Here is a 13,878-nt window from a genome sequence, read left to right on the forward strand (position 1 = left end):
TACCTTTTTATAGCACTGTTCTGAAATCACAGTGAGAACTGCAATCAGTACACAACTGGCTGCATGCAATTAGCAAATGCTGGCTAACAATTGGTGCAGAGGCCATCACATGGGCATATGCAGATACCTACAAAAGTATGCTGTACTCCCAGTCCACATGCAATACTTTCATTGCACCCTGAGAAGGACGTGAGAGACAGACAGAGAGAGAGACAGAGACAGAGACAGAGAAAACTGCAATTAAGCAGACACAAACAAATTGTTCAGCAACAGCTACCTGAAAGCTGACAACTGGGAAGTGGAGCAGCAGGACAGAGAACCAGGCAACACAAGCAGCTGTGACAAACACAGGTAATGTAAAGTAATACTATAAAGGTCTACATACTGTGAACCCTCCATATGTGTCATTGGTCTGTATCCATATGTATATGAAGATGTGTAAAGGGCAGGGGACATACAGCAACTATTAGTGAAGGCTGTACATACATTTGTATGTGAGAGCATCTATGTGCACATATCAATGTTGGTTGATTGTAGGTTGTAGTGCCATGTACAAAGTAGGTTTCACAGTTATGTATGTTTAGCAGTATGTTAGTGTGTGTATACAGTATGGTAGACAAATATGTTGATATACCTGTCTAACATATGGATACATATGTATGTATCAACATATGTATGTGTATATATATATATATATATATATATATATATATATATATATATATATATATGATATGCATATATATATACATACATAGAGAGAGTGATGTAGGAATACATAGACAGATGTAGATAGAATATTGTACAAACATATCTATGTAATGCACACATACAGATATAGATATATGTAGATACATATACATAGACAGACTGATCTGACTACCTACAGGTATGACTGTATATGACGACCTGCAACACAGCCTGTCCCACCCCCTCTATCACTCACACCCCCTCTGTGCCCCCCCTCCACATCTATAGCAATATATGTACATCAATATATATATATATGTGTATATGTATCTGGACATATATATATATATATATATATATATATATATATATATATACATATAGATATATCTATATACATATATATATATATATATATATAGAGAGAGAGAGAGAGATGTATATAAAGTCTGAGTGAGGCACATGTGTACAGATGTATTGCAACAGGTGCCTGGTGACAAAGGCATGGAGTGAACACCAGTGTCAAACGAGTACCATACCACATTCCAGATCACCTACACCAGTAACCACCTGATATGTGATTGGCTGCCCACCACTGCATGTGTCAGGGGTGAACAGGGTCATAAATGTGTACAATAGTGGCCAATGATATTCACAGTGGCACACTATCCCTGGAATACCTGCACATGGTATGTGTCAGCGGACATGGTGTGTCAGCTATGGACATGTAGGTCGGTGTACCTCCACACCACATAATGGATGCCATGGTATGGACCTCACATGACAGCTACAGATATGGAGAAGGACACAGTGACATGTACAACACTGTGACAATGCACTCAAACACATTACCAATGCACAGTGACTGACAACACCACAGAGTACACATATGCTACCCACATAGAGGTTACCACTCCGGATTTACATATGTAAGTCACACCCATGACAGATGTCCAACAACCATAGTAACACCTCACACCATCCACAACCTAAATGTCTGATGTGTGTCGTCCGTGCCACTGCAATAGAGTGCACATGTGGAGGTAAGAGTTCCTACCACAGATAAGACATACCCTGCAATAAACCACACAGTGTTAAGAAGCAAGACTCCCCATGAGTACATGTCACACATACCCCTGCTGAATGTTAGTCAGATAGGTAATATGCCATATGAGTCACCCTGTGTAACTGTGTGACAGCAGCAGGTACCATCACACCACATGTGTCACAATGGTCAGGGTAGCAGAACAGTATGCTGCTGTAGTCCCAGGGGCAATAGCATATTGTATAGTATTGTATTGTATTGTAATGTAATGTATTGTGTTGTATTGTATTGGTATGTTGAGGTGCCTCCTTGGAGTGGAACCACTGCTGCTGTGCGCCAGTGTACAGGTACATATCCTGTAGTCAGGCTAGTATTACATAGCACTTCTATATGTGTGTTTAGCTCCTGTCAGAGTTTATGTAGCATGCAACTGGGGATACCATCAGGTCCCATCCATGTTGTGTATTCTGCTGTCCTGAGGGTGGCTCTCACCTGGACATCTGTGATGACAGGGAGGTTACAGTCAGCTGGGATAACTATGCCTTAGTTTGGGGGAGCGGGGTGACACCTGCACTGAACTTGTCTGCCACAATGTTGTCGATATCTGTGGTGTCAGTGAAATATTTGTTGTTGTGTACTACCTATGGGCATAGAGGATGGATCCTGACCAGGTTGCTAACATAACTGAAGAAGGCCTTCTGGTTATCTGTAGTGTCCCTCTTGATTTCCCTCTCAAAGTTGCCCATGGATTTTGTATGATGGAAAATAGATCCTTACTAGTGCTGCTCAGACATGCCCTCCCTTTATGGAATTATGCTCTGTCTTGCAGTAGCTTCCATCTTCTGTAATACAATCTGTCTATGGCTGGGGTCCACCAGACAGGATGCTGTCCCTTTGTGGAGAGTGTCTTGGTCATATATGGGATTGCATGATCCATGCATTCTCGGAGATGTCTGTAGAAAGCAACTGTGTAGGGGTCAGCATTGTGGGTTGTATCTGCCACTGGCCCAGTGGGATGAAAGCATACCATGTCACTGTTACAAAGTGTAAAGTTTGTATCTGTAATGTTATGCACTATAGTCGTTTGTGCTGGTGGTGGAGGTGGGATATGTATATCCAGGGCAATCAGTGTGTGGTCAGCTCACAGTAGTTGATGATGTAGGCCATACAGTACCTAGATACAAACCCCCAGAGTGAGGAGGTGCTCTTGACCTGAATCAGTGTTCTGAATGCTGGGGTTTGGTAGTATGTCGTATGGAGTGCGCCAGGTACTGTTGCACAGTTGCTGGCTGAGCACTGATACCTGGTCATCTACATGTGTATCCACCAATAGACAGACAGATGCTACATATGTGAGATATGTTGTATCATAACAGTCGAGTAGCATGTGTAGTATGTGTGCCAAATTCTGCTGACATATATTGCTGATACCAGGTTATTTTCTTTCTCAGGTACATGGCCCACCCGTGGAATCCCACCTACTCCACAGCTGAGGATGAGGAGATACACCAGAGCCTGGTGCGAGATTATGCAATACTCTTTTCCTGCACCAGCCAGAATCAGCAGGAGAGGGCTGCACTGTGGCAAGACCTTGTCCGTCGGGTAAATGACATAGGCACGCATAATAGGACATATGAGGTATGCGACATCACTGCAGTGATTTAATCAGACATGTCCGTCAGCGTCGTCGGATATCCACAGGCAACAGGTCGCCACAGGTGGTGGGGTGGCTACACATCCCCACTCACCAGACTGGAGGGACTACTCATGAGTGTAGTAGCTCAGTCCGCCAGCAACAACAACAGCAGCAGACATGCATTATGATGGAGGCTGGAGCCACAGCAGCAAGACAGTGAGCGATGCAGGTAATATGCCATATGTATAGTTGACTGTTGTGTACACTGGTAGTTAATGCATGTGTGAGGTGTGTCCTTGGTTTGTAGCTGTCACCATAGTATTTAATGTGCAAGTGTGATATCCTCAATATTAGCAGCTGACCTGTGAAAGGCGACTGTTGTACTACTGACCTGTATCATACTCAGTAACAATGGCACAGTTGTGCCCACTGACATTAGTTTCTTCACGTCTGCAGGACCCTCTGGTATAACAGCAATGCAGCCTATCCATGCTGGTGAGTGTGTATTAACAATTCCTGTAATAGTGTTGATAGTAATAGTACTATTTGGCTCACTTAGTAGTGCTCTTTGTATGCATGTAGGTGTGTCTGTGTCTGTGTGTTGATGTCACGCATACTGAGTACTGTACAATTGTGTGAAACTGTGTGCATGTGTGCATGTGTGCATGTGTGCACCTGTGCATGTGTGCATGTGCACCTGTGCATGTGTGCACCTGTGCATGTGTGCATGTGTGCATGTGTGCACCTGTGCATGTGTGCATGTGTGCACCTGTGCATGTGTGCATGTGTGCATGTGTGCACCTGTGCATGTGTGCATGTGTGCACCTGTGCATGTGTGCATGTGTGCATGTGTGCACCTGTGCATGTGTGCATGTGTGCACGTGTGCATGTGTGCATGTGTGCATTTGTGCACCTGTGCATGTGTGCATCGCTGGTAATGTGTAGACATTGTAAACTGTGTTTCCTGTTTCCCTCCCACAGGTTCTGTTGCTGCTCTGGTGTCATGTAGCAGGGAACCTGAGTCAGGTGCCGTGGGTACTGATAATGATGACATCTGTGTAATGGCACAGGAAAGTATGCCAGGGTCCGCCATTGGTCAGCCGATTGACAGTACACAGCTGTCGACCTCATCAATGTGCACAGTTATCCTGCCAATACACCCTTTGTCACCAATGTCCCTAGGTGATGGACAGCATACAGTGGGCATTGACCAGGGTAATGTGGTATCTGTGGCACATGCCTCCCCACACAGCAGCCATGGGCATGGCCCAGAGATGGTACCACACAGACAGATGTCCAGGGGTTCTCGTGGGAGCATCCGTGGGTGTACTGCCCCTGTCAGACGTGCCCACAGAGGTCTTACAACCTCAGCTGTGTTTCGGGCTGTCATGCAGGCACAGTCACGTATGGAACGGTACACCAGACAGGGTCTGAGGGAGCTGACAGCATGTCGCACAGCCATGATTGACAGTATGCGTGACATTGCGGCTGCCATCCGTGATTTCACCGATGTCATAGACAGACGTTGTGGGGACATATTAGACCGGTTCCACAACTACATGCCCATGAGCCAGGGCGATGGTGGGCGGTTGAGGCATTGATGTGGCCGTATGCCAGCAACAGCAGCAGCTGGCAGTCGTCGCGGACGACAGCAGGGCTGACGCCCCGTGGTGCCAGCAGCAGCCCAGCAATGCTGGGTCTGTGCTGTCATCAGACCGCCCCAGGAGACCACGTGCACGTGGCTCTGGCCAGGCCCGACAGGGATCTGTGTCCAGTCAATGAACCCCTGCTTCTGATGACAGTACCCAGTCTGGGTTGGTACTGGATATGGTCCGTAGCACCCCTGCAAGGCACAGGTACCGTGTCCGTGGCCAGAGACACTGATCTGTATGACCTGGCAGGTACAGTCTGTGGCTGTCCACAAACACCAGTATATGGCAGCCATGAGGTGGAACTGTGTGCATCCATACACACATGTGAATTGACAATACCTAGGGCTACCGCATACACACGCACACTGCATCAACATTGCCCCACCTTCTACTGCTGTCCCTCACCAACACACATACACATACATGTCAATTGGTGGTATCGGTGGCTGACTCAGGCATACCAAGTTCACACCCTGTGCATATGATGAAACTGTACCACCTCCTGCAATCTGTACCAACTGTGCAGGTACAGGTTAACATGTTGCTGATGCACAGGGTGACCACATAGATGTGTAGTAATAGTATCATGTTGTTAACAGTACTGTGTGCTGAATTAATTGTGGGTATATCACAGCATGCCTGATGCAGTAAGTGTGTGATTGTCATGTCCTGTTGTCTACACCCATGGTAAGTACCATAGTGTATCATCTGCACATGTTGGCATACTGGTGGTAATGATGTCAACAGAAGGCTACATACATAGGTAGCACAGGGGATAGGGTAATGAATGTAGTAATACACAATGATGGACATGTAAATTGCAAGTGGCATGTTGCCCACACTAGACTCTGCAATGCAGATGTTTGAGGATGTTGATATGTGTGCAGTACTACACGACTGGTACAGGACACACAGGAGCACCCTAGCACTGCATGCTCACATCTCATACCATGCTAGACAGCCCCAACACACATAACTAACTGTCACAGGAGGGAGAGTCCCCATATATGTCAGGGATACTGTGCTGGCAGGCCAGGTAGCATACATCCTATTAAGTATGGAACCACTGAGTGAAGGCTCAGTGTCTGTTATTTGACATGTGTATTACTGCAGGTATGAGCACATGGGTTTCCATCCAGTTATTGTACATCCTGACAGTACATGGTCTGTACACTTGTGTGCACTGAGACTGGACCCTAGCCATCTGACCCGTGTATTTCCATGTACATGTGCATAGTGCCTGCATATCTGCAGTGTTACCTACTGGAACTGGTACAGCTTGTTTGTTGTACAATGGACTACATGCAGCCCTGTTTACTGTAGCTTTGTTTGCATGCATGTTTGCTTGCAATTACCCTGGAATACTGATCACACCTGCAATGCATAGTTATAGAGCTTCTGTGGACTCCTAGTGCCATCTGCATAGCTTACTATATGTATGTCCATGTCCTACTTGACAGGATGTCACTGTTTGTCCTGTTCACATGTACATTGCCTGTGACACAGTGCATATGACTTACCTGGCATGTGTCCACGTGAGCAGTCATATATGCTACTGCTAACTAATCACAGGCACTACACCTTCACATATTCATCTTCTGTTAAACTACCTGCTTTGCTAGGGATGGCCTGCACCTGTCACCCCTGGGCTTTCAGATATTGGCAAAGGCTCTTGCTACCCCCATAGTGCCTATGTTAGGCAGGGCTCAAATGACAAACCCACCTTCATAGGTATCACAAGGGATAAGAAACTAAGAGTAATGCTACCCAGCATGAAGTCTAAACCTCCAGATGCATGCACCCAAAACACTCCTTGGCATGGAGAACATCGATATCTGTGCAGTAACAGATGCCTGGTTCAGGGCTACTGAGAGCACACCAGCACTACCAGGTTTAACCGGTTGATTTCTTTGAAACAGTCACCAAGGCCATTGTGAGGAAGGTGGTTCACACAGCCTACCTGGACCTTGTAAAAGCCTTCACAACAATACCCCACTTGGGCATTCTAGAGAAGCTCACCAGCTTAAATATAAGCCCCTATGTCACTAGATGGATTGCACAGTGGCTCAAGGACAGAACCCACATGGTTAGCATTGCTGGAGCCATGCCAGACTCAAACCAGTTCTGAGTTGTGTCCCACAAGGCTCAGTCCTGGGACCTCTCTTGTTTGGTATATATTTATTGGAGGTACAGGCCAACACGGACGGACTGTGGCTGACCAAATATGCAGATGACTGCAAACTGGCCACCATAATCGACTCTCCAGCCGAAACAAGCATCTTCCAAAGGGGCATCATAGAAACAGACAACTTGTGCCAGAGCCATGGCCTTCAGCTGAACAGTGTTTAGAAAGGGAATGTGCATCCTGTAGTCTGTTCACCTAGTTGCCAAAGGGACATTGTCCTCACACACACTAACCCCCCTCAGCCAAAAACACACACTTGCCAGTTGCAGGATTCAAACCCCTATCTGACTATGTTAAGACACTCGAGACGGACACATTAGCAGAGTGTGCTACTCGGATTACTGGGAGGTCTTCCTTCTCTTGCTGTACTTATAGGGTGCTGACATCATCAGTGTTTAGAAAGGGAAATGTGCATCCTGTAGTCTGTTCTCCTAGTTGCCAAAAGGGACATTTTCCTCACACACACTAATCTCCCTCATCCAAACACACACACTTACTATTTGGAGGATTCAAATCCCTACCTAACTATGTTATGACATTTGAGACGGACGCATTAGCAGAGCGCGCTATTCGCATTACTTGGAGGTTTCCCTTCTCCTGCTATACTTATAGAGTGCTGACATCATCAGTGTTTAGAAAGGGGAATGTGCATCCTGTAGTCTGTTCTCTTAGTTGCCAAAAGGGACATTTCCCTCTCATACACAAACACACACACTTGCCATTTACAGAATTCAAACCCCTACCTAACTATGTTATGACACTTGAGACAGACGCATTAGCGGAGCACACTATTCGCATTACTGGGAGGTTTTCCTTCTCCTGCTATAATTATAGAGTGCTGACATCATCAGTGTTTAGAAAGGGGAATGTACATCCTGTAGTCTGTTCTCCTAGTTGCCAAAAGGGACATTTCCCTCACACACACTAACCCCCCTCAGACAAACACACACACTTACCATTCACAGGATTCAAACCCCTACCTAACTATGTTATGACACTTGAGACAGACGCATTAGCAGAGTGCGCTACTCACATTATTGGGAGGTTTCTCTTCTCTTGCTATACTTATAGAGTGCTGACATCATCAGTGTTTAGAAAGGGGAATGTGCATCCTGTAGTCTGTACTCCTAGTTGCCAAAAGGGACATTTCCCTCCCACACACTAACCCCTCTCAGAGAGAGGCACACACTTGCCATTCACAAGATTTAAACCCCTATCTAACTATGCTATGATACTTGAGACGGACGCTTTAGCAGAGCGCGCTATTCGCATTACTGGGAGGTTTCCTTTCTCCTGCTATACTTATAGAGTGCTGACATCATCAGTGTTTAGAAAGGGGAATGTGCATCCTGTAGTCTGTTCTCCTAGTTGCCAAAAGGGACATTTCCCTCACACACACTAAACCCCCTCAGACAAACACACACACTTGCCATTCACAGAATTCAAACCCCTACTTAACTATGTTATGACACTTGAGATGAACACATTAGCAGAGCGCGCGATTTGTATTACTGGGAGGTTTCCCTTCTCCTGCTATACTTATAGAGTGCTGACATCATCAGTGTTTAGAAAGGGGAATGTGCATCCTGTAGTCTGTTCTCCTAGTTGCCAAAAGGGACATTTCCCTCACACACACTAACCCCTCTTAAACAAACACACACACCTACCATTTGCAGGATTCAAACCCCTACCTAAATATGTTAGGACACTTGAGAAGGACGCATTAGCGGAGTGCGCTATTCGCATTACTGGGAGGTTTTTCTTCTCCTGCTATACTTATAGAGTGCTGACATCATCAGTGTTTAGAAAGGGGAATGTGCATCCTGTAGTCTGTTCTCCTAGTTGCCAAAAGTGACATTTCCCTCACACACACTAAACCCCCTCAGACAAACACACCCACACTTGCCATTCACAGAATTCAAACCCCTACTTAACTATGTTATGACACTTGAGACGGACGCATTGGGGCGCTATTAAGTATTACTGGGAGGTTTCCCTTCTCCTGCTATACTTATAGAGTGCTGACATCATCAGTGTTTAGAAAGGGGAATGTGCATCCTGTAGTCTGTTCTCCTAGTTGCCAAAAGGGACATTTTCCTCACACACACTAACCCGCCTCAGGCAAACACACACACTTGCCATTCACAGGATTCAAACCCTACCTAACTATGTTATGACACTTGAGACGGACGCATTAGCAGAGTATGCTATTCGCATTATTGGGAGGTTTCCCTTCTCCTGCTATAATTATAGAGTGCTGACATCATCAGTGTTTAGAAAGGGGAATGTGCATCCGGTAGTCTGTTCTCCTAGTTGCCAAAAGGGACATTTCCCTCACACACACTAACCCCCCTCAAACAAACACACACACTTGCCTTTCGCAGGATTCAAACCTCTACCTAACAATGTTATGACACTTGACACAGACGCATTAGCAGAGCGCGCTATTCGCATTCCTGGGAAGTTTCACTTCTCCTGCTATACTTATAGAGTGCTGACATCATCGGTGTTTAGAATGGGGAATGTGCATCCTGTAGTGTGTTTTCCTAGTTGCCAAAAGGGACATTTCTCTCCCACTGATTTACACACACACCAACCCCACTCACACACACTAAGCATTTGCAGGATTCAAACCCCTACCTAATTATGTTATGACACTTGTGACGGACACATTAGCAGAGCACGCTATTCGCATTACTGAAAAGTTTCTTTTCTCCTGCTGTACTTACAGGGTGCTGACATCATCGGTGTTTAGAAAGGGTAATGTGCATCCTGTGGGGAGGCAGACACCAAGCACACTCTGGCTAAGCTGTCATTCCCTAGGGCAAACAGCCTAGTGTTGACCTCTACACCCATATGTTTAATTGTCAAATGCACATTATTTGTTGCTGATAGACTGTTTGCACATCTTTATTGTCATAGCATTCCCTGTTTGTATGAACAACTTGTGCATCTGTGGAAGATGTTTGCATATGGGAGGGATCCACTGTATCACGTATGTCTCTGTAGTCATTTAACTGTGTGCACTGGGCAGACTGCTGTAATGTGGTTGGTTCCTGGAATAACACATAAAAATACCAGATATGTGTGTCCAACTGCTAAACTGAGATTTGGCCTAAGTGTGTGAGCATGCCCAGTTCAGCCTTCCCATGGCATGTTGTCTGACATATGTCTCATTTATCAAAGTGTGTGAGCATGCCCAGTGTGAGCATTCCATATGTTGGACTCTGCAGCCCACCACATTTGTGGATGAATGTGAACTTCAACAAATATCACCCGTTTATGGTTGTGTGCTGTGTGTCATGTTGTGTAGTTACTGTACAACTGCTTTGTGTGTGAACACAACAGGATTATACTGTGCCTGCAGTGTTTGCATGGGATACTTTGCATACAGTTGTCAACATCCTTTCACACTGACCTAACACTGTAGTACTGTATAGTGTACTGGTAGTACTTTGACTGTGGTGGACAGTATCCTGGGCTTTAGTGCTATCACTGCTTTACATTTTGATAGTGGGCACAACAGCCTGGTTAGGGGCCAGTTGTGTACATCTGACCATGTTGCATTCTGTTCAGATATGAACTACTTAAACCAGGCTTGTCCAACATTGGTAGTGTATTCCACAACATAGGTGTACATTTGCAAACACTAGCGATGTGCCCTAGTCCATGTCTAATGCTAGTTGGACAGTGTGTTTGTCCTTCAACATACATTGTAAGTGGAGTTTGCCATGACATATGTCATGGTTAGTATACTGTGCCTCTGTCTATCTGTGACATGACAGTGATACCCAGGATAAAGCTACCATCTCCCATCCACTCATCAAGATTCCTATTGAGGAAGATTGATAAGTGACTCTATGGGTAGCCTGTACTGGGGGTTCACTCATGGATGGGGGTGGCTTCTGTGTTATGGATCACGCAGTACAGCTTGTCCTATGTAAGTCAGTGCTGGGGTTCAGGTCTCTCATGTGCATAGCTCACTGCCATTCAGATTGTACAAGGTGCAGCATGTTTATTGATACCAGCAACACAGGCAACACATGGCATCTGTGCAAGCTCTTTGATACTCATGGTGAGGTACTGTTGGGGACTTTATGGTTGATGGAGGTGTCTGCTGAGGTACATCCCACAGGGGCTATTGTAGTCAATTGTACCGCTGATGAAGGATGACTGCAGAGCCACAATGACCTCCCTTATCTAGATCTGACAACCTTCATGATTAGGTGGGTATATGGTATGTTTCTGTAAACACTACAGCACATGTTTGTCCAATGCAGGATATCTATCACCTTGTGTCCCCAGGTCTCTCATTACATGTTAACTACATAATGGGTTAACACCTATGTGGTAATTGGTGGGCACTTACTGTATATCCACGGGGTTGACTATACACGTTTCTGCAATTAGCTTGCTGACATGGCTATGGCACCAGTTGTCTGTTTCGATGTGGCCCTTTTGTGGGATGCTTGTGTCAGCTGGTGGATCATATGTGGTGAGCAGTTTGTAGTCCTCTGCAAACATGTTCGGACACAGTCCTTCCATGTTTGCCTGTACCTATGGGACATATATACCAGGCGAGGAGATCCCAGGACAAAGCCTTGTGGGATGCCAGTTATATCTGGTTTGTAGTCTGACATGGCTGCAGCATGTCTGACCATGTCTGTTCTGTCCTTGGTCTGGTTTGCAACCCCTCTACTGACATGTGGGTTTATATTTAAGCTGGTGAGCTTATCTATAATGAACACGTAGGGTATTGTATAGAAGCCTTTGCAAGGTCCAGCTACGCTGTGTGGACCACATTACCCTCATCAATGACCTTAGTGACTGTTTCAATTGAGTCAAACATGTTTAGGGGCAGGATCTGCACTTGAGAAAGCCACACTGGGTAGGGTCCGGTGTCAGTAGGTCCCCAATATCTTTATGTCTGTGGTACATGCTGATCCTTTCCATAGCTGTGCAGACCGAGCTTCTCAGGATTCTGGGGTAGTAGTTTTCAGTATCCATTCAGGCAACACCTTTGTTGAGAAGGACCACTGTTGTTGTACACTGCTCTTTGGGTACATATTCTGTGGTAAGGCTGACATTGAGCAGTAGTGTGGTTTGGCATTCCATTCATCTTGGAGTCCATGTTGCACTAAGCCCAGGACACCATCTCATACCATTGCTGCTGTGTGTTTTGCTTTGTAGATGTTGGCTGTTACCTCAGCATCTGCAATGTCAGGCGCCCAGCAGTCTGCTCGGATAGATATTCTGCATTCGGGGTTTGCACTGCACCTGTCAGGATGTATGTTGGCAATATGTGTGTGTGTTTGTGATATTTGTGTGATTCAGGGCATATCTGTGAATTCCCAACATGCTTCCTACCATCAGTTGTGAAAGCCTTGGGATTATCCTTAGTGTCCTGTACAATTTGTATCTTCATGGGTTCATAGGTTCATACTAGGCTATCCACCCTAGGGCATTTGTTAGCCTAGCCAGAGTGTGTGTAGCTTTTGCCACCTTGCTATGTGAATATTATGGCCATTTATGATTTGCTTTGCTGTGCCTCTGTCTGGACATGACACAGTGAAGACCCCAGTGTAACTCTACAATCATCCATCCACTTGGCAAGATTCCTGTTGAAGAGTGTCAGTGAGGGCTCTGCCTAACATGGAGTGGGATTCTGGTCCAGGGTGTGGGAGCCTCTGGATTATGTATCTGTCCCACCAGCACATCCTATTTCATTATTTGTTGAGGTTGACATCTCTCACTCTCACAGCTCCGATGGATTTGAGTTTTCTGGGGTGGAGCATGTCCATTACTCCTGTGTTGGGCATGGCCTTCTACAACAGGCATGCAATGCCTCTGTGTAGGCAGTATGTGACTGCATTCAGCTGAGGTGTCTACAGCCAGGCAGCATATGACATATATTTGAGACCCTTTATCCTCTTGGTGAGGTACCTTTGAGGTCTTTCTAACTGCTGCAGGTGTCAGGTAAGGTACATCCCATATGAGGCATTGTACTAGATTATGGGTTTGATTAGAGAACAGTATAGGGGCACAATGACCTCTGTTGACGTAGATGTGAATCCTTTCCTGATACGGTGTCAAATGTAGACAGTCTTCCTAGCCACATTGGCAATGTGGGTGTCACATAACAGGTTACTGTCCACTTGTGTCCCTAGGTCCCTGGTTACCCCTTCCATACATAATGGTTTACCACCTATGTGGTAATTTGTGGTACCTTGTTTGGTATTTGGTGGGACATTCATACTGTCCAGTGTCTTCAGGACGGCTGGGTGGGGTTCCTGTGTGTGAGAGTTTGGTCTGTAGCATGCTACAGACTGTACAGCAGTCTTGCCTACAGTTAGTTGCACATGGGTGGACTCCAATGCCTTGTGCATTGTCAGTTACCTGGACGTATGGGTGTCTGTGCTGACTATGGATACTCACCCTCCTTTTATGTTTTGTTCCAGGTTTTGGGGCCATGACACATGATACGTGGTATAACCTGGTAGTGCTGGTGTGCTGTCAGGAGGCTTTCAGCAGGTTTCTGTCACTGCACAGACATCGATGTTCTCCATACTGGGGATGGCCTTGGGAGCATGCATATTGGGGTTTACACATCTGGCATTGGTCAGCATTTCCCTTATGTTTCTTTCCACTTATGTTTTCTAGGGTGGTGGGT

Source organism: Protopterus annectens, chromosome 9.part0 (assembly GCF_019279795.1).
Source record: "Protopterus annectens isolate FY-2018-M chromosome 9.part0, PAN1.0, whole genome shotgun sequence".
Lineage (NCBI taxonomy): Eukaryota > Metazoa > Chordata > Ceratodontiformes > Protopteridae > Protopterus > Protopterus annectens.